Genomic DNA, 20,962 nt, shown 5'->3' on the forward strand with positions numbered 1-20,962 from the left:
TCTCACGCTCCATTCTACCCTCACTTGTGAACAAGACCCCAAGATTCTTGAACTCCCCTGTTTGAGGCAGTAGCTCTCCCCCAACCTGGATAGAGCAATCCACCGTTTTCCAGCAGAGAACCATGGCCTCAGATTTGGAGATGCTGACTCTCATCCCAACTGCTTCACACTTGGCTGCAAACCGCCCCAGTGCATGCTGGAGGTCATGGTGTGATGAAGCCAACAGAACCACATCATCTGCGAAAAGCAGAGATGCAATTCTAAAGTCCCCAAACCAGGCCCCTTCCTCCCCCTGGCTGCACCTCGAGATCCTGTCCATGAAAATCACAAATAGGATCGGTGAGAAGGGACAACCCTGGTGGAGGCAACCACAAAAAACGTGTTTGACTTTATGCCGAGTATGCAGACACAGCTCTCACTTTGGTCATACAGGGACCGAATGGCTCGTAGCAGCAAGCCCAGTACCCTGTACTCCTACAGTACTCCCCACAAGACCCCCTGAAGGATGCAATCGTAAGCCTTCTCCAAGTCCACAATGCACATGTAGACTGGATGGGCAAACTCCCACAACCCCTCCAGCAGCCTTGCAAGGGTAAAGAGCTGGTCCACCGTTCCACAGCCACGACCGAATCCGCATTGCTCCTTCTGAATCAGACGTTCAACAATTGGTTGGAGCCTCTTTTCTAGCACCCTGGAGTACACTTTACCTGAGAGGCTGAGCAGTGTGATACCCCAATAGTTGGAGCACACCCTTCGGTCCCCTTTTTTGAAAATGGGAACCACCATCTCGGTCTGCCATTTTCCAGGCACCGTACCCGACCTCCACGCAACACTGAAAATGCGTGTCAGTAAAGACAGGCCAACAGTGTCCAGAGCCTTCAGCATCTCAGGGTGAATCTCATCTACACCTGGCACCTTGCCGCTGGGGAGCTTTATGACAACCTCAGCAACCTCTGCCAGGGATATGGGCAAGAGTTCCCCTGGCTCTTCAGACTCTGCCTCCTCCATGGCGGACGTGGCAGCCGGGTGCAGGAGATCCTCCAAGTGCTCCTTCCACTGTCCAAGTCGATCATCGATGACGTGGAATGTCACCTCTCTGGTGGGGAAGGAATTGGAGCTGGTGCAGGAGGTGGAGCGGTACCAACTACATATAGCTGGGCTTACCTCCACGCACAGCACTGGCTCTGGAACCAAACTCCTGGAGAAGGGCCTGACTCTCACATCATGTCACGTCAATCTAAAATATGTGTTTTAAAATAGGAACCCATATGGATGAGAAACAATGTATCTGTTATGTATCACTTACTAGCCTTTTGCAGCACTTTCATCCATATCTCATCTATAACTTGGGTCATACAATAACAGGTGGTCATATATGGAGAGAGATGGTAACTCTATTCTCTATTAAAAGGTGGTCTCAGGGAGAATGTGCTCCTTCATCTGTCACCGGATGTCCACTGACTCTTGCTCAATGGCCTTTGATCTCCTCCCCGAGGAGTGATGTGGTCTGGTGGTCTGGTGTTCACAGATAGTTGATGTCTGTTTCTGGTGTTCACTCAGCCTCTTGTCAAGGATTCTTCCCAACACATTCTCTTCCAAATTCATCAAATACCAATGCTTTGTCAGTGGCCCTACACATCTCAATATAACAAGCTAGGCATCCTCCTGCCGTGTTAATTTTGACAGCTATTTTAGTCTTAGTCTCACTCTTGAGATGAAAATGCCCATTAGTTTTAGTCACATTTTGGTCATTTTTATCCTTCATAGTTTTAGTCTCAGTTTAGTCAGCAAAAACGTTAAACTTTTAGACAACTTTTAGTCATTATGTTCTCTATATTTTTTTTAATCTTTAAACTAATCCAGTAAGGCTAATTTATGTATCAAAAATTTGAATCAAGGTAACGGGTTGATAAAAAAATTCATTTAGACATTTTTTTTCTACAACTACACATCATTTCTACACACTTACAAACTGTCATTTCTCCAGTAGTTTTTGACAGGTTTAAGGGGTGATTTACGTGTACACACTTGCTGATCATCATTTGAAAAGCTTGACATCTCATGTACCCAGGTTCATTGTAAACTCTGACTTGTCCATCTCACTGTTAAAGGAGCTATATGTAAGAAATCTAAAGCAAATAGTCGTAAAATCCTCCTAATATGTCACAGAGACTAAGGAATAATGTTCATATAACATACTGATCTCACCGACAACAACAGTACAGCCAGAATATTCGCATTTAAAAAAATTTTTTACGGTCCGCAAATCATGTTTATGTTTTGAATTTGTGTTTTGGCCTGTTGCGCCACCCACCGCCGTCTACCAGTCACGCAGTCAGTAGAGTCTCAGCATCAGTTACAGTTACGACTGAGCTACAGCAGCACGGCAAGCAGCATTAGCAGTGCCCCAGTACATAGCATTAGCAGTCTCCTCAGCTGTATCCTGGCAGCAGCGTTAGCAGCAGAGAAGCCGGACTTGCTCAAACGGTCCGCTGGAAAACCGATCAAGGACGCGGTGACGCGGCCCTGCCACGGCAGCCACCCGTGGGCAAACAAATCAGTCTCCAGTGTGCCGCTGTCCAGCAACCTCGAATCTGTAGGGGAGGGGGGGCGGACAAGACTCACGGCAGTATTTTGAATTTGAGTGCAGTAACCGTTCTGGCCACATTCTTAGATACAGCGCCTTTAAGAAATAACTTAAGTGGAAAGAAAGCTTCAAAACGAGAGTGAGTCTGGGGTTGGCTTTCACTGTTGATACTGTTTACAAACCAGCAATTCCTGCATAGTATACCTTTACTGTAAATCGTGGAAGATTTTAATCATCCATTACTTGTATTTCATGGCCCTGAATGCCTCTCAGACCTGTTGCCCCTCCCTCTCTCTTGTCCTAACTGATATGATGCTGTGCTCTGTGTACGAGGCTCCCCACCACTGAATTTTGATGGTGTAAGTGATGGTCACAGTACAAAGACAGTGGTCTGTGTGTGGTACTCTTTGACACATTCGGTATGCTTCTCTCAGCCTTCATATCAACACAGGTGAGTGGGAACGGCATTTCACCATCCTCTATCTGTTCACTAGTGAACTTAATATGTGGGTTCATGTTCTTGCTATGACCTTCCTGAGGAAGACTTAAGAAATCCTTGCTGAAACACACTTGAGATTGCACAAAATTGCAGTCAGCAGAAGAAATCTTGAAGGCCTTTCCACCCCAGGATCATGTCTCTCTCTCTGCACAGAGAGAATTTTATATCTTTTCTGATGCATCAACAGAAGTCATTGCTGCAGTTGCATATCTGAAGGTCACGGATGCTGATGGAAACTGTCAGCTTGGTAAAGTTGCCTTCACGTCCTGAGCAAAGACTACCATGATTAGAACTTTGTGCAGCTGTGCTAGTTGAACAGGCTGACTGAAGGCCAAGACTTACTGGCGATGAACGGCACACGTCAAAAAATATGTGACTATTTTTTTTCAATGTACAACCCCTCTCCAGTGACGGCTAGATGCACGTCAGCGCTCCTGGACATGCTACAACATGGCACTTCACACCTCTGTCCTATTTCCAGCCTGGCTGCCCCTGAATAAAATGCATTTTCCCGCCACACGCTCTCTGCTTGTACATACCAGCTCCCGTAGCAGCTCTTTTTCTCTGCTCCTATGACAGCTTGACTCCTCTCCTCACCGCTGATGTATAAAGAGAACTCTGTTACTGCTGATGTTTCTCGTGTGTGATGAAGGATCGATGACGAGGTACTTGTTGAGGTCAAGAAATATCCCAAGCTAAACAACTCACAATGTCGTCATTATGAAGACAATGACCAAAAAGATACTTCCTGGTGAGTCATAGCTCTGGAGATCAGCTCTTCATGTGAGAAATCAACTTTAATTGGTGGGTGTCCACACATGATTTTAAGTTAATGCGGAGGGGGAAGAGATACAGGTCTTTCAGTATCAGTACTTTGTGTGGTCGTCTATTGATGACCTGCAGCGCAACCTGTCCGGTGTGCGCTGGGGGCGGCACTGGAACACACTGCCTATGTGTTTTCAGCTTTAATCCCAGAGAAGCTAGATATCTAGCTTGACACCACAGCATTCTACACTGACAGCAAAGCCTTCCTGGGATTTATGTACATTAGCCCCTTTTACACCAACATTTCCAGGAACTTTTATTTCCAGGAATTTATTTACCTGGGTAAAAGAATTCCTGGTAATCTGTGTGGTTTGTGTTTCCACTGCACCTCAAAGTTCCAGAAATGTATTCAAATCAGGCTGATAATGTAGATGATTTGGCGTGTGCCCTATACTTAGCTCCGCCAGCTTGTTAGCTAGTAGTAACATGGTAACATGTCCCGTAGGCGCTACAGAGCACTGATCACCAAAACCACCCAACACAAAGACAGTTCTTCCCCCAGACTGTTGCTCTGATGAACTCCTAAAAGGTCACAGAGTGGCAGGTCAAACAACACTGCATCCTTGTATATTGCATAGATTTTTTTTTAAAAAATGGTCAGATAAGGGCTTCAGAGCACTTAAAGACCTGTATGATGAAGGTGTTTTCTCATCCTTTGCATGTCTGTCAGTTAAATATGGCTTTCCCAATAACCACGTTTTCCGGTACCTTCAAATGAGACACTTTATTCAAAAGCAGTTTCCACATTTCCCAAACCGCCCCCCAGAAGCTGAAATAGACCAATTCCTCTCTCTTAATCTACAACAAACGCGACTGATATCTGTTATCTACAATAAGATTGCACTTCTGAGTCCAGTCCTCACCGTAACAGTTAAAAACGCATGGGAACAGGAATTGGGGGTGGACATTACTGATGACCAATGGGAGAACATTTTAAAACTGATCCACTCTTCGTCTATATGTGCCAGGCACGGCCTATTACAGTGGAAGGTGCTTCATAGAGCCCATTTCACCAACGCTAAACTTGCTAAGATATATCCCAACCACAGTGATGCTTGTAACCGCTGTAAACAGTCTCCAGCTGACCACTCACATATGCTCTGGTCGTGCCCGAAGCTAACTAACTTTTGGTTCGACATATTCCAAACTTTCAAACAGGCCCTCAACATTAATTTAGTACTGAATCCTCTAACTGCTCTGTTTGGTCTCCCTCCAACTAAAAATCTTCCCATTACTGCACAGCGTGTCATTGCCTTTACCACCCTGCTGGCCAGACGTACCATCCTTCTCAAATGGAAACATGTCTCTCCTCCAACTCACAACAGTTGGATACATGAAATTTTACAATCTCTACAGTTAGAGAAGTTAAGGTTCTCACGGAGGGGATCGCTGACAACATTTCATAAAACCTGGGACCCCCTGCTGGCCTATACTAGCAATAACCTTACTGTTACTCCAGATGATGTTGAAGACTCCTAAACAGAAAGAGAGAGAGAGCCCCCCCCCCCCCTTTATTTATTTTTATTTATCAGTTTGTTTATTTTCATTTCCTTATTATTGTAATATTTTATGCTGTATGTTACTTAACTCATATTATGTTTGCTGTGGCCGCAGCTGACATGGGTTGCTGGGAGGGGTGGTGGGGTTTATTTTGGGGTTTTCTTTCACTCTAAAGCAGACACTCTGTATTGTCTGCAGAAAATGAATAAAGAAATTTGGGGATTTTTTTTATATATTTCATATTTAATTTATAGTTGAATATTTTTACCTCCGCCAAGGAGCTTATGTTTTATCTGTTTTGTCTGTTTGTTTGTCTGTTTGTCTGCAAAATAACTCAAAAAGTTATGAACAGCTTTTGATGAAATTCAGGATTCAGGAAAGGTGGATAATGGGACAAGGAACAGATGATAAAACTTTGGTGGTGATCGGTTGAAGCAAAGTGGATAAAATAATAAATAAAGTCTATCGTCTGACAGCCTCAGCAGCAGTTTCTAAAAACAGTGAAAATAGTGCCATCTGGTGGTGTCTTGTTCTATTTGCTAAATATTGTTGTAACTCCATCTATCCATTTCTATCCGCTTCATCCTCTTGAGGGTCGCAGGGGGGCTGGAGCCTATTCCAGCTGACATTGGGCGGGAGGCAGGGTACACCCTGGACAGGTCACCAGACTATCGCAGGGCTGACACATAGAGACAGACAACCATTCACGCTCACATTCACACCTATGCACAATTTAGAGTCATCAATTAACCTAGCCCCAATCTGCATGTCTTTGGACTGTGGGAGGAAGCCAGAGTACATGGAGACAACCCACACTGACACGGGAGAACATGCAAACTCCACACAGCAGGGCTCCCACACCCAGGATCGAACCGGGAACCCTCTTGCTGTGAGGCGACAGTGCTAACCACCACACCACCGTGCCGCCCATTGTTGTAATTCTAAAGTTGAAATGAATGTTCTGTGTTGGAAAAAAAGAAAGTGAAAAATACAAAAAAACATATTATATTCTGTGTTGGTACAAAAATGAAAACGAAATAAATACACCACAGTGTCTCCATGGTGAAGGCATATATCACCTAATAATGATAGTGATGCAAATAACCTAATTGTGATGCAGGCTGCAAAATCTGATGCAGAGGGGGAGGGAATATCACCTACTTGGCGGAGGTCTGCACTCTCTGAGTGCTTTTCCAATTTTTTATATTGTATATTCTGTATGTTCTTGCCTAAATTTGTGTACTTATGTCATTTCTGGTACACTGAGAGCAAGTCTACCGGAGTCAAATTCCTTGTATGTACACATGTACTTGGCGAATAAAGCTGATTCTGATTCTGATTCTGATTAGTGCTGGTAGAGAGAGGAGGGGCTGCTTGTCTCAGCCAGTAGCTAAGTTTAAAAGTATTTTAAGATAAGTGTCAAACTAAGTTAGTCTACAAACAGACAGCTGTCATTTGAGCTTATTAGTAACAATTCGCTTGCAGCAGCACTAGCGTACTGTCCTTGTGTAAGACTTAATGTTAGTGTCAGAGGATGAGAGACCGTGGACGGAGCATATTGAATAACACTGTCTACATATTCACATGTTCATGCTTGTTGAACACATATATTGATAAATTATTGGCTTCTTATTCACTAAGGGTTAATATCACTTATAGTAACGAGTATAGCTGCTGTTAACTCGAGTAATTTTCGATTGAATTTTATCTTCACTTCGTTTACACCGGGCCTGCTCAGCAGTTCACCGGTTACATCACGTCATGTAGGCGTGTGTGTGTGGATGTGTGTGTGGATGTGGAGGAGTTCAGCGTCGGCACAAAAGAACCGATACTGTTAGCGCTTAACAATACTACGGTCTTTGGTAATTTGGCACCAGGGCTAGTTTAGTACCAGGTTTCGGTACCCAGCCTTGTTCAAATCACAAACAAGTGAAGCATGTAGAAATTAAATGAAGATTGTAGTCACACTGACATGAAAGTGGGGAACGCTGCAAGTGTGTGTTCCACCAATCAGTCTTCTTCAGCAAACAGCCCCACCCCTCAAGAATCCTGGGGAATCTGAAAAGTCCTACCCTGCTACTAGGTACTTTTTTCAGGGAAAGTTTGGGGTTTTTGGGGTTGAGGCAAAGATTTTCCCCGGGTAATTTTGGTGGAAATGCGCCAAGGTTTTTCAAAATCCTGGGATTAATGATAAAAGTTCCTGTGGTGGAAAAGGGACTATTGAGACCAGATGAGGTTATGTTTTTATGAGCAACCAAGTAATATGTATCTAGAGATTCTCCTGTCAAGACCAATAGCACAATGTGTCCACCAATCATAATCCGGTAGACCATGATACATAATTACATTTTACATGATACATGATACATTTTTTCATTGTACACCACCTAATAAACACCAACTGGTTTACTGGTCCCCAATTCCTGCTTACCCAAAACACGTGTCTGCCTCAAAAACTGCAATCTGTACCAGACAACTTGGTTCACAACAATTCGTGACGTTCTCTCCTTGGAGATCACTGATCCTTGCCCTTAATTGGCTCTTGCACATCACTTATGTCTTAGTGCAGTGTTTGGCAAGAATAAGCCTTGTTAGGACTCGCACTACTGTAAAACAGAGGTCACTGCTGATAAATCACATCAAGCCAGAAACATTGTCATTTCAGCAGTGCAAAGGGGTGTCTACACCAGTGGCGACTGCTGGTCTTTCAAACAAGGGAAGCTCACTTTAAGTTTACATCATAAAATTTGTCATATTGTAGCGAGGCAGTAACTTATAAAAGGAACATTTAATTGAAGCTGTTTTTCAATCACACTTATGCCATAGAACCACAGCAAAACACACCTCAAAGATTTTCAGATGGGTTTACACGCGGTGAAAATGAGCTATATCGCTTATGGAAATAAGGAACTCTGGATCGCACTCTGTCAGAAGACTCCACCAATATCCGCATAGGACTGAGCTCGAAATGCGAAGCGCTGTCGGTCACAAAGGGGTTCAGCCTTTTAGACAATTCCTCCAATCATCATGCATACACCGAGCGTCCTCTACTGCTCCATTAGGTCCCAGGGGAGGTGACTATTTTGTCACATTTATCCAATGACCGTCTCGCTTTGCTGCATGAAAAAAAAAAAAAAAAACGCTCAGCGCTGTCTCATAGGAATGCTTGGAGGCTCCGCATCCACCGTGCTGACACGAGAATGACAGGGAGGTCGCGTTTGAAAACTATTGATAAACAGCTGACGTTTGAACATCATAGTCATGATGTTAAACACATCCTAGCACACGTTTAATGCAATGTAAATTCTTATTTTAATGTACATTCAATAGTGCATATTTGACAATTTCTTCTATGAAATTTTAGGGGACGTTCAGCCTCCCTTGTTGTCTCAGAGCAATCGCCCCTGGTCTACCCCCAGGAAACCAAGTGCATGCCAAGATAGCAGGAAGTTCCTTGGGGCAGCCTTCTAAAAAAATCTAGACCCTTCCTCTAGATATTTGTGGACTTCTGATTGTTGGCAATCATAGCAGTGAGTCAAACTTCAGTCAAGGTGAATGAATCCACTCGTTATTCTTGGCCAGCATTATGTTGCAGCCTTGTTTGTGAAGCACCATCATGAGCAGATCCATCATCAGGGTCATCTTTCCACAGAGAGAGCTGTCTGGGTGGGTGGCTAGGGTGTGGATAGCTAATGGCAAGAAAAAGTGAATGGCCACAGGTCAGGGCCGGCCTCCAGACACTCGCTTCGAGCATGCTCCCCTCCCAGGTCTGGCTTTTAATTTGGCCCCTCACCTTTTGTTTGAATTATTGTTAAAAAATTTAAACTGCTGTCACAAATTATCCTGTGTTGCTGTATTTGTAGTTGTTAGTGTTAAGCTTTGCGTTACTTCTTTTTTCAGGGGTTTCAATAATGATCAGCCGCTGCAGTGTGTTCATCTTTATATTGAGTTTGTTAGGTCAGTTTTATCTTATCATAGCATTTTAGAGTTTTGTTCTGTTTAGTCGACCTCTAATTGTGTCCTTCAATTCTGGATAAGTGCAAACTTCCTTTTGCCAGCCAGCTCAGTTCCTCACATAGTGGAGGGAAAAAAAATCCACATCCATGTCTTACACAGATGGTATAAGGCTTATGCAGCAAATGCTGCAAAGATCACAATAAAAGCCATTTGATCCCTAATTAGATGAACAGAGTTCAGAACATGATGTAACGTAGTAATTTTTCGCACACCAACAAATGAGACTTCACATGGTTGTTTGTGCAGGTGAACATCCATATGCATGTATTACATGCTGCCAACTGAAGAGGCTTCTGGCACAGCAACAGATGGATGGACTGATTTCATGAGGAGTTGGGAAAGAAATATGTGACATTTCTTTTCCAGGCGGAGGAATATGGAGAACAAGTGTTGAAAAGAAAAGACAAGAAAAGAAAAGGAAAAGGGGGAGACATAAATGCAGATAAATAGAGAAAGGTAAAATGAATAAATAAATACATAAGAAGGACATAAAAGAAAAACAAGAAGAGAGTACACATACGGTACACACAATGAGAGATGTACTTATACTAATAGTGCAATGCTGTCTTAAGCTAAAAGACACCATGGTGTGATTTAGCAAAGTCAGCCAAGTACAGTATATGTAGAGTAATGTGATACCAGTAATTGTTTAGAATATTATTATGTGATAATTCTTAGTCACCTGTATTAATGAATATCAAGTATTTGGATAGATAGATAGATAGATAGATAGATAGATAGATAGATAGATAGATAGATAGATCCTCACAAATTTAATTTCGCTTCTTGGGGTCACAATTCCATTCGATACTGATTTGATATTGATCCAGTATGTTTTGATACTGGTTCAGTAATACAAGGGGAGAGGAAGTAGCAGCATAACTCCACCTAATGGAGGCTTACGGTGCCCCAGATTCCATACTGCTCGTCCATAATGATCCAAGTGTCCTGAAGCCCTGACAATAAAAGTTGTTTGGAAAAACAGTCATTTGAACTCTGTTTTTAGCCTCATTGTAGCCTGCAGCTCTAACTGCCTCTCTGTGCACCGCTTGCACGAGACAGTGAGACATGGGCACCGCATTCATGTGTGTTCACGTGCTTTCGTTGGTCTCCTGTGCAAGTGCACACACGTGAACACAGCACACAGAGAGGCAGTTAGAGCTGCAGGCTACAATGAGGCTAAAAACAGAGTTCAAATGACGTTTTTCTAAACAACTTTTTATGTCAGGGCTTCAGGACAATACAGTATGGAGATATTTTGTGGTTTCAATTATGTGTTTTTGGACGTTTGAATCTGGGGCGGCGTAAGCCTCCATCAAGTGGAGTTGTGTTGCTTCCCCCTCTCCCCTTGGATCTCCGCAAGTGCTGTGAGGAATGAGCCTCCAATCGGCATATGGGTGAGTAGATAATGGCTAAATTTTCATTTTTGGGTGCACTATCCCTTTAAAATCCTCTGAAATACACACACATGTGAGCACATCTTTGGAACAGCAGCCTTTTGTTGTCTAAAAAGATGATGAGTGCTGAGGAAGTTGATAACATAAGACAGGATGATCTTTCCACCCACCAGTCATGAGGAAACATGGAAATTGTTGACTTGGAAATTGATCATAGATTTAGTGTTAGTGAAGCTCAATCCTCTCATTTGGTGAAGAGGCTCAGTATCTGTCTGTCTTGAGGATCCACCTTCTGAACTGAGATGGTACCAATGTAGCTGTTCCCTCTTCCAGTTTATTGTAGCACATCTCCTCCACACCACCCCCCTCACGGTTTCTCTCCTCTCTCTCTCTCTCATCAGGCAGTTTCAGAGCATTCGTGGCTTTACTTTAGGTGAATCCTGTAATGAAGTGTTAATTGCAGTGTGAACAGTTTAATCATTAGCACTCCCCGAGCTAGATACACCACTTCATTTACCAACTCTGCTGTTATGATCCAACAGTCACTGCATTCGGAATCAATGAGCCATAAATGTAAAGTGAAATTTCACATGTATTATGAATTTAATGTGCTGTATGAATTTTTCTCCTAAATGATGATGAAGTGGCGGAGGATTGTTATATTGTTTGGAAGCTACATGTCCGTCTATTGGTACAGGTACACCTGAAAGACAGAAAGACCTGTTATGTTCATTTAGGTGACACTTTTATTCAAAGCAACTGACAAACAGTGTCATGAGGACGTCCTAGTTGATTGGTTGTTTTGTACTTTACCAACTCCAGAGACCTGTCATTCTCAAACCATCCAGCAGATGCCCTCAGACTCCCTTGCAAGTGCTGGTCACCTGACATCCCCTCCCACCTAAATGGATGGTAAGTTGACATGCATTTGTACAGCGCCTTTCTAGTCTTCTGACCACTCATAGCGCTTTAACACTGCATGCCACATTCACTCATTTTTATACATATTCATTACACTGGTGGCCGTGGCTACCATACAAGCATAAGCACATAAAGAGAGCAGCAGCAACACTGGCACACTGTGAGGACATAGGAAGACTCGGTGGGTACAAAACACCTGCTGCTGCAAGCGAACCCGCCCTCTGCTGTTATTTTGACTTGACCAGCGGACTTCACTACAAGCCGACTGGCTGTTGAGACAGATGATGTGCTTTACATTCTAAAACCAGCTGCAGATGATTTGACCAGCTGACTTGAAGGTGACACCATCGAGCTCAGACCAGGCAGTTCAAACTGCTGCAACTTTTCAATGCAACGTTCTAAAATGCTTTTGCATAGCTTTGGTAGGAAAAGTCATAACTTGGTGTAAAGAGAAAAGAGGAGGGGATCCAAGACAGAACCCTGAGGGACCTCAGCCCAGTAGTGATGCCATATGGCTCAGACACAGATTCTCTCCAACCTCTCCTACCTCACTGGGATACAGGCAAGGAAAGGAAGCTTGAATAATCCCTCTGAGGATTCCATCCTGGTTCCTGACAGCAGTCAGGATACTGTTGGCTATGACATAGAGGTCTGTGTGACCCTCCAAAGATATGCCTTCATGCTGGATGATGTAAAAAGCAGTATAATGTTCACCACGGCGTCTCCAGACTCTTTCACACCTGTCACATGTGCTCAGTGTGAACCTGCTCTCATCTGTGAAGAGAATGGGGCACCAGTGGCAAACGTGCCAATTCTGATGTTCCCTGGCAAATGCCAATCAAGCTGCGTGGTGCTGGGCTGTGAGCACAGGTCTCAATAGAGGATATCAGCCCTCATGCCACCCCCATGACAGTTTCTGACAGATTGGTCAGAAACAAACACACAGTAGCCTGCTTAACTGACTATACTCTGACCAATAAGTGTTCCCTTAATTTTTTTTGAGTAGTTTATGAAATATGTAAATACAACATATGTATAAGGTGATCAAAGTGACTTTTAGGCCATGTTAAATTATGCTAGGAGGATAAATCTTGCCAATCAATGCCCTTGATGCAAAAGCTGTCCATTGCCTATAGACAGGAATGCATGCAAAATACAGATTTTTTAAATTATTTTCCCAGGTTTGTGACAAAATTTGGGATTTACCCCCCTTTTGTGGTACATATGCACACTAATACATGAAGTGAAATTAATTAAAATGATTCCATTTCTGGTCTTACAAGCCACACTTTGAAGAAACATCATTCTCTCTTTCTCCCATGTGGATGAATCGGCCAGAGTGAAGTTCACTGCAGTAACACAATTCTACTTCCACTTTTACTTCAAAATAAAGTTCTTATTTCTTTATATTTGGAAATTTATATGTAACTGCCTGTAAAGTTGAGCATTATAACATGGGGATGTATGGGGATTGTCTCTGTTTTGGAGCCAGCCTCAGTTGGCCATTAAAGTAACTGCAGGCTTTGGCACTCCTGCCCCGGCAACATTTTTCAGCCCCATAGGTTGCTGCTTGAGTAAAATCCAATGAAGCTGCAATATGTTGCTTGCTGTGTGTAGCTACTGTCCCTGACAGATTCTTAAAAGGCAACATGGTTCATTCAGTGAAGAGAAGGGATGGGGCCTCCCTACTTTAATCTGTTTGGTTTGAACAAAGCTGTGGTAAAAATGATAAATAACCTGCATGGCACATGCGTGCTAATATTGTATTAGTCTTATATCATTTAAAAACAATCTTGTGTAACTGCACTTCTCTTTCAATTATACGAAGGTCTGGAGAAATTCATGTTGGGTGTATTTATAGGATACTTCGAACAACTAAATAGGTGTCAACATATCCAACATATCTGATGAAGTCTGAAGTCTCCATGTCGGCCCCCTGCCTAGATGCCTGATCTTGTGTAACTACACCTCAGTCAAAACATGATGTGAGGACACGTGAAGCAAGGGTGTAGATTTCATTTTAACATGGGAGGGGAAGCACATGAAAAGGGGGGTTGAGGGTTCCCCAACATGTTCTCATTCCAAGTTGTCACATACCGCTGCTTTGTCAGTGGACTCTCACGTCTACATATTATCCATTAGGTATCCTCCTGTGTCTGCTGTTGATGTCCCGGGACACTGCAACCAATGCCAGGATGGCAACAAAAGCATGTGGTAAGGTTTAGAAAAAACATCAAGGTTTGCCTCTACATTCATAGGGGAACTATAGCAGGAACTATAACAGATGTCTGTCAACCTGTCCACCACCCCTCCTGCACGCCCTAGGGACTTTCTAGCTCCTTATACTACATTGTTACCACCAGCATTTTAAATCAACGCCGTCCTGTGGCATATCATACTGCTGTAACAGGTACCATCAGGCCGACCAGCATCATATTGTAACCTCCTCCCTCAGTTTACACCTATGACAAATTTGATTTGATAGGTTCTATGTTTCAGCATACAGAGAATAATGAGTTGGTCAGCTTGATTTGTCAGTCATTCAGTTGTCAGGGTTCCCACACATTTTCACAGGCAAAAGACTTTTCCATGACTTTTCAAGGACCCATGAAAAAAAAGCAACAAATAAATGTATAAATAAATAAAAAATCTTGCCAAACTTGCCTAGCGTTGTTTAAACATATCATTCAAACTCTATTCAAATATAATTTGAGAACACGTGAAAATAATTAGGAAAAGGACATAATGGTAAATAAAATGTCACACATTGACGTATATCAGAGCTACATTATCTCAGTAGCTACAGAAAATTAATTTGCTATTATATTACATAACGTGGAAGGTCATCTGCCAAAAGATTACTTTAATAATTTCATTCCACTCAACAAAATTCTATGATTTTTCCAAAATTTTCCATGATTTTTACTAATTGCATGACTCTCCAGGATTGGAAAATGTGATTGAGGATCCATGACTTTTCCAGGTTATCCACGGCCGTGGGAACCCTGAGTGTCGTACCTTATTTTTGCTTTCATGACCCACATGAAACGTTTGCTTTTATTTTCTACAGCAATCCTGCTGTTTTCCGGTGGCACCCTGGCATACTGTGGGTAACTTGCTGCAGTTAACGGACCACAGGCTTGCGCCACTTGATGCCCCCACATTCACACTCACGCTCATGCACACACGCTCGCGCGCGCGCGCGCACACACACACACACACACACACACACACACACACACACACATTCCACCAGTGACTCTCCGTTGTGATCGCCTCGCTTTCAGAAACGGACGTGCTTTTGGATTTAGCAGCCGGTGCCTCCGTTCAGAGATGGTGTGAGGAGCTGCTACATTACAGGTAAGCTGGGCTTTAAACCCCATATTGATAGATTCAGGTTCGAGCGCGTGACGGACTCAGGATTCAACAGCTTATCAATACGACCGCTGCCTGTTGACGGAATGACTCACACCGGGTAAGAAGGACCACCGGTGATGAAATGTCCCTCTGAAACGGTGTGTTTTGTAATGTTACAGCCGTCATTAACGGCCGTATGCTTCACGTTATTTTTGCTCTCGGCTGCATTGGCGCTAATGGAAGCTTCAACAGCAGCCCGAAAACGTGCCATTCTAGCGCGTGGGGGAGATTCATGGGGTTGTTGCCTTACACATTTCTGACAATTTCATGTCGCCTTTCTAATTTTTTTTCAAGTGGAACGTCACATAAAATATGGCGAAAATCTTCGAGTGAATCTGCAGAAATTCGTCCAATATTTTTAAGCGTCTTGTTAATTTTAATAGGCTACAAGTTAAAGTTTGTGGATTGATTGACGCTGACAGCATAATACCTCCTAGTTATCAAACATTTTAGTGGGAGAAAATAGTGCTGAAAAGAAGCCAAAGCAATACACCGAAGGTGCAGTGGTGGCGAAATTAAGCTTTCTTGAGGGAGGTCTGGAATATTCACCTACAATAGAAGGGTTTGCGTCAGCAGCTTTAAAAGCCACACCGTAAATGGTCGGAAATGTGATGTGACATTTGCTCCATGTCATACACACACCATAACAGGGGGTCCCCAGCACATGCTGTAATACCTGCTTGATTCTGTCACATTGAGAGAGCATGCGGACGGCACTGCCACAGCTGGATGGAGGCTTGTTATGGAGGACAGACGCAGCAGCACAGATATTTGCTTGCTTTGCAGCCCGATAAGAAGCCTGAGATAAGATTTAAAAGGCTCAAATGATGTCTGAAGTGCTGTGTGGTGCAGTCATTTTCGGCGGGGATGTGCACTCTGTATCTTCCGCCTCAGTGAGAAGTGAGTTCAGAGGAGCTAACGTCAGTTGTCGCCTGTGGCTGAGGATGAGAGGACAAGCAGATCCCAGCATGTTTCTAATTCAAGAAGACTAACTGGTAATTATAACAGTGTGGGCAGAGTTGCAGCTCAGAAAGGATTATTTTTTTTATTATATTCCCACTCAGCATGGAAAGGTGAATCAGCTATACAGTACATCACCTTCATTTAGTTTTTCTTACAGGAGGGACTAAGCACTATGCTTCCCACTTATTGTATTCTTATCCATTAATGAATATCTTTAAAAAGGTGATTAATAACAAACAGGTTCAAATAGTTTTTGAGTAGCGCTTATTAAAATCAAATTCATTTAGCTACATCGACATTTGTTACAATAATTATAATAATGAAATGACATCACAGTAAGGGTGGGAATCTTTGGGTACCTCACGATTCGATAATGATTATGATTCAGGGGCTACGATTTGATTATAAGACGATTATTGATGGATCTTTAATTTATGTATATTGATGCACTTTTTTACAACACACATTTCTTTTTGTCTCACTGAATAAGCATTCAACACTTGCAATTTTTAAAAACAGTGCATTTGTAATAAGAAACAGTTGAATTCATTTCCATTATATTTTATTAAACATATAAATGGAAATGCTTGCAAAGTGGAAAGTTACAACTTTGTTGTATGGAACCAAAGGTAACAACAGGTATCTTAAATCACAAGATAAAATACGCAGTTAGAGTAACAAATGATTCGGTGGCGACAGACGTCCATGCATCACATGTAACTACGATCCAACCTGCCTGCCTTCAACAGTGAGGCCATGACTTCTGTTTTGGTTTGATGGTAGAGTGTCGGTGAAATAGTGTTGGGATGGGATGGTGTATCTGGGCTCCAGTGTATGCAGCAGTGCTCGAAATCCCTGATTTTCCATGACAGAATAAGGACGCAAATCCTTGGCAATAAATGCCACGATGGCTTTTGTAATGCGCTTCACCTTTTCCGTTGAGGTTGGCAGCTTTCTAATTGCTTCCTCGATTGTTCTCTGGTTGGTAGCGCCACTAGTAGCCGCAGCAACAACAGCCTGCCGTCTCCCTGACTCCTCCATCGGGTGGAATCGACGTTGTAGAAGCCGAAGTGTTTCCACACGTCTGCTTTTAAATTAGAAGGAGCTGTTCGGATCTCACGGCGAGGTGGGTGGCGGTCAGCCATGTTTGTTTTCCTCTGCGTATAGCGCTTATTAGTCCTGCATTATTTAGAACCTTCTGTATTACTCTAATTAACAGATTTACATAATCGAAATTTGGACGTTTGTGAATCGAGTCAGATTCGTCCACGTCCGAATCACGATGCATCTAAGAATCGGAAATTTCCCCCACCCCTACATCACAGGGCTACATTAGATGGGAAACAAGTACAAAACTCTTAAAAACCAGTCGCCCAGGAAGTGAGCCAGGCTTTGAAGCCAATTTTCAAAGTGGCCAAACAATGGTACTACAATTTCTGGGGTCCGTCACACGATGCCATTGGGCCTAAGAAGACTTTTTCCCATAGACTAACATCAGGAAAGAGACATCTGTAAATTTGTGGAAACATTTTTTTTAGCGTCACAACCCCTGTGAAACGACTCAGAATGTAATTAATTCCGGCTGAAAACTTTTCAAAAGTCTAGAAGAGCTACACACCTAAATTATTAGGGTTGCACAATATTTAAATTTTTAAAAATATCTAATATGCTGATATGTAACAACTCATTTGACGGATACCAATATCGATATATCCACTTCTTTCCCACCTGATTTTAGTGATCAGCAAGTCTTCTCTGTAGCGGAATTAACACATACATGCATACTTTTATTGTGATGGCCCAACAGCAGATGGAAATACAATGTTTTTCAGTGTATGTAATATTTATTCATTGTAGAAAGTAAGAAAAAGCATGTTGGCCGATTCCAATGATGTGCTGATATTATCATGCATCCCTATAAATTATTTTATCCCCATTAAAGTTAGTGGAGCAATAAACTGCAAGTAGCCGGCTCAGCTGGCTGAAGTCTCTAGTGCGCTTGCTCTATTGGCTTAATGATGCGGAGGCAATGCCCTGGGTAATTTTATACTGCGGAAATAGAGCTTTTTTGTTTCTTCTTCTTTGCGCCCTCAATGCTGTATCCAGGTTTCTTTATATCTCCATGCTGAAAACAAACAAGACAAACTCACACCAGTATAAAGGGGTTCCAGTCACAGTGAGGTCTTTGAATTATTCAAAGTGGGAAATTTCCTCCTGGAAGGCAAGCTGCTGTTGAGGGTTTTGCGCTGCTGAGACCAAGACTATAGCCATGGAGTCACCTTTCGTTACCTGCCACCCCCACCCAAAGAAAAAAAATTAAATTTTGAAAACTAATTTCCTATTATATTATTTACCCTGAGCAAGCACATACTTCATAATACATAGTATACTATACTGTATATGATGCAATAAATGAACACACAGAACTGCAGTTCACTGTAATAATTTAACCAGTAGTAATAATAATGGTATTTTGTTAAGTTTATTTTTGATTATATTATTACAATTGATAATGATTATTTAAGACAGCATGCATGGCTATCTATTGAAGCATAGCATTTTTATTTTTTATTAATGTATTGGGGGGATGTTTCCTGAGACAATGACTCGATTGACAGAAATTGATTCCCATCAATTTTCATAATTTGATGAAAAGTTTCAGTCATTTCTTGAGGAAATATAACAACCATTCTCTGGTTCCAGCATTTTGAAGTATTACTATATGATGTGACCTTTTCTGTTTAATATAACTGCAAACTGAATAATTTGCGTTTATTGCTGATGAATAGAGTAATTGAGCAATTTGACAATGTTACTTATAGGCTCTGGGAAATTAATGACCATTAATTTCACTTAACTTTTGTTTTTGATGCTGTGATTTATAATAATTTTAAAAAGAGTTAGTTGAAGCCTTCATTTTTTCAGTGATTTCAGTAGGGCAGCCCCTTGAAAGTCAGAGATTTGTATCATCAGATTGAGACCTCTCAGTCGACTGAGATTGCTTCAAGTCGAGCAGTCTTTTTTTTTTCTTTTTTTGCTAGTCAGTGTGCTGTGCAGTGTACTTTTAAAGACATTTTGGTCCCCAGATTTTGCTGTGGAGTGAGCGCTCTTGACATTGACGCTACTCTTTGGCACAGACAGCTGTGGACACAATGCAGCAGCACAGAGGAGAAACTCTGCACCAAAATGCTCCAAGATAACATTGTCTTCTCTCTTCTGTTTGTAAGTGGTGAATTTACAGCTCACAGATACGTAATACGATACAGTCTCTGGCTTTTGTGCGATATCTGGTGTCTGCAAAAAACATTGTTGCACATTTCCGATCCATCGTTCGTGCAGTTATCTTGTTTACTACATCACATGAATGCTGCTGTCACATTGAACATCTTGCCAAACCCCGTTCAAACTTTAAAAACATGGGAAAAAAAAACAAACAAACAAAATGTTGACTATTTGTATTAAACAGCCAAATCTAATTCCACTGATGTAATTCTGAGTCAGGTACGGTCTTAGACACAACCAAAATATCAATGACATTTATTGTATTGGGGTGACAGCAGTAATCTCACCACTTCATCTCATGAAACCATAACAATTTGAAGGGTAACAGACAAAAAATCATGTGCTTCATCCTTCACAATATGGGTAAGGCTAGCCTACTACGATAACAATTAAGGTTAGGGAGAGATTGTTGTCATGGTGAAAAGAAACCAGAGCCGAGTGTCAGTAGGATCAGAGTTTAAAGTCAAAGTATCTGGATTCCCTGTGTGAAATATTCTCTGGAGCTCCATCCAAAGTTAAAATGTTCTGCTTTCAAGAACTCCCAAAATGTATTTATTTACACACCAAGTACCTCAATTCACCCCATGATCATTGTGAGGGAGTAATTGCCACTGTGATAACTTGTAGAAGTTGTAGAATACTGCCTGCGTAACAAATCATTGTTTTTGCATCTTACAAGCCTTTAAATGAATTAACTTGTTACTCCAAGTGGACTTCCTGAATCACATTTTATTGTCTCACTGTACTTTAAACATCACACTCCCACTAACGTAGCCTTTCCATTGTTTCAACGCAGCAGTTTGCAGTCTGAATCCTGGCTAACTCAGCTTTGTGTTAGGGTTTAGTATGCTCTGGGCTGAAGGTGGCAATATCCTATGTGGAAGCCTGTATGTGCAAAAATACCAGAGCAAAAGGAAGTGTAAATGTTGGGTTAATGGGAGTCATGATCCAGGGCTAAGTACAATGTAAGTTTAAGTACAGTTATTGTTTTTGTTAGAGAGCATGGACTCATCACTCTTTCTCTTTTTCTCTGTCATGCACACACACACACACACACACACACTAGCTTTTCCCATTTTCCCATTCCCATTTTAAAAAGTCCTCTCCTGTTCTTCCCTTAGTTGCCATGACTCTAGTACTCACTGTTGTGGTCACTGGTTTGTGGTGATGATACAACACTAATTCCACAACGGGGTCTGAAATTAATTTTTTCACTACATGCCAAATATTTTTTTTTCTGTCACCCACTTAGAAATTCTATTTGCCGCTCTTGCAGTCTACACACTAAACGAAGGAATAATATTTAGATAATTTCAACACTTCAACACTCATCCCAAGTTGTCACATATTGCCGCTTTATCAGTGGACTTTGGCGTTATGTGCTAGGTATCCTCCTGTATTTGTTGATGACATTCCGGGATGCTGCTAAAAATGCCAGGATGTCAACAAAAGCACATGGTTAGGTGAAGAAAGAAACATCATAGTTTGGCATTACATTAATTAGGAAGCGAACACCTGGCTCCCTGGTAAAAGTCGAATGTTGAATATATCGTG

General features: G+C 42.1%; 1 protein-coding gene across 4 annotated transcripts in view; it reads left to right on the plus strand.

Annotated features, from left to right (window-relative positions):
- Window positions 1-14,856: 14,856 nt before the first annotated feature.
- LOC117272438 (disks large-associated protein 1-like) overlaps window positions 14,857-20,962 on the plus strand; it is a 231,903-nt gene continuing 225,797 nt past the window's right edge. For all 4 annotated transcript variants that reach the window (XM_033651367.2, XM_033651369.2, XM_033651370.2 and 1 more), the window contains exon 1: window positions 14,857-15,106. The gene's annotated coding sequence lies outside the window, so the exon portion shown is untranslated. The remainder of the gene's footprint in view (window positions 15,107-20,962) is intronic.

Source organism: Epinephelus lanceolatus, chromosome 12 (genome assembly GCF_041903045.1).
Source record: "Epinephelus lanceolatus isolate andai-2023 chromosome 12, ASM4190304v1, whole genome shotgun sequence".
In the NCBI taxonomy this organism is placed as follows: Eukaryota; Metazoa; Chordata; class Actinopteri; order Perciformes; family Serranidae; genus Epinephelus; species Epinephelus lanceolatus.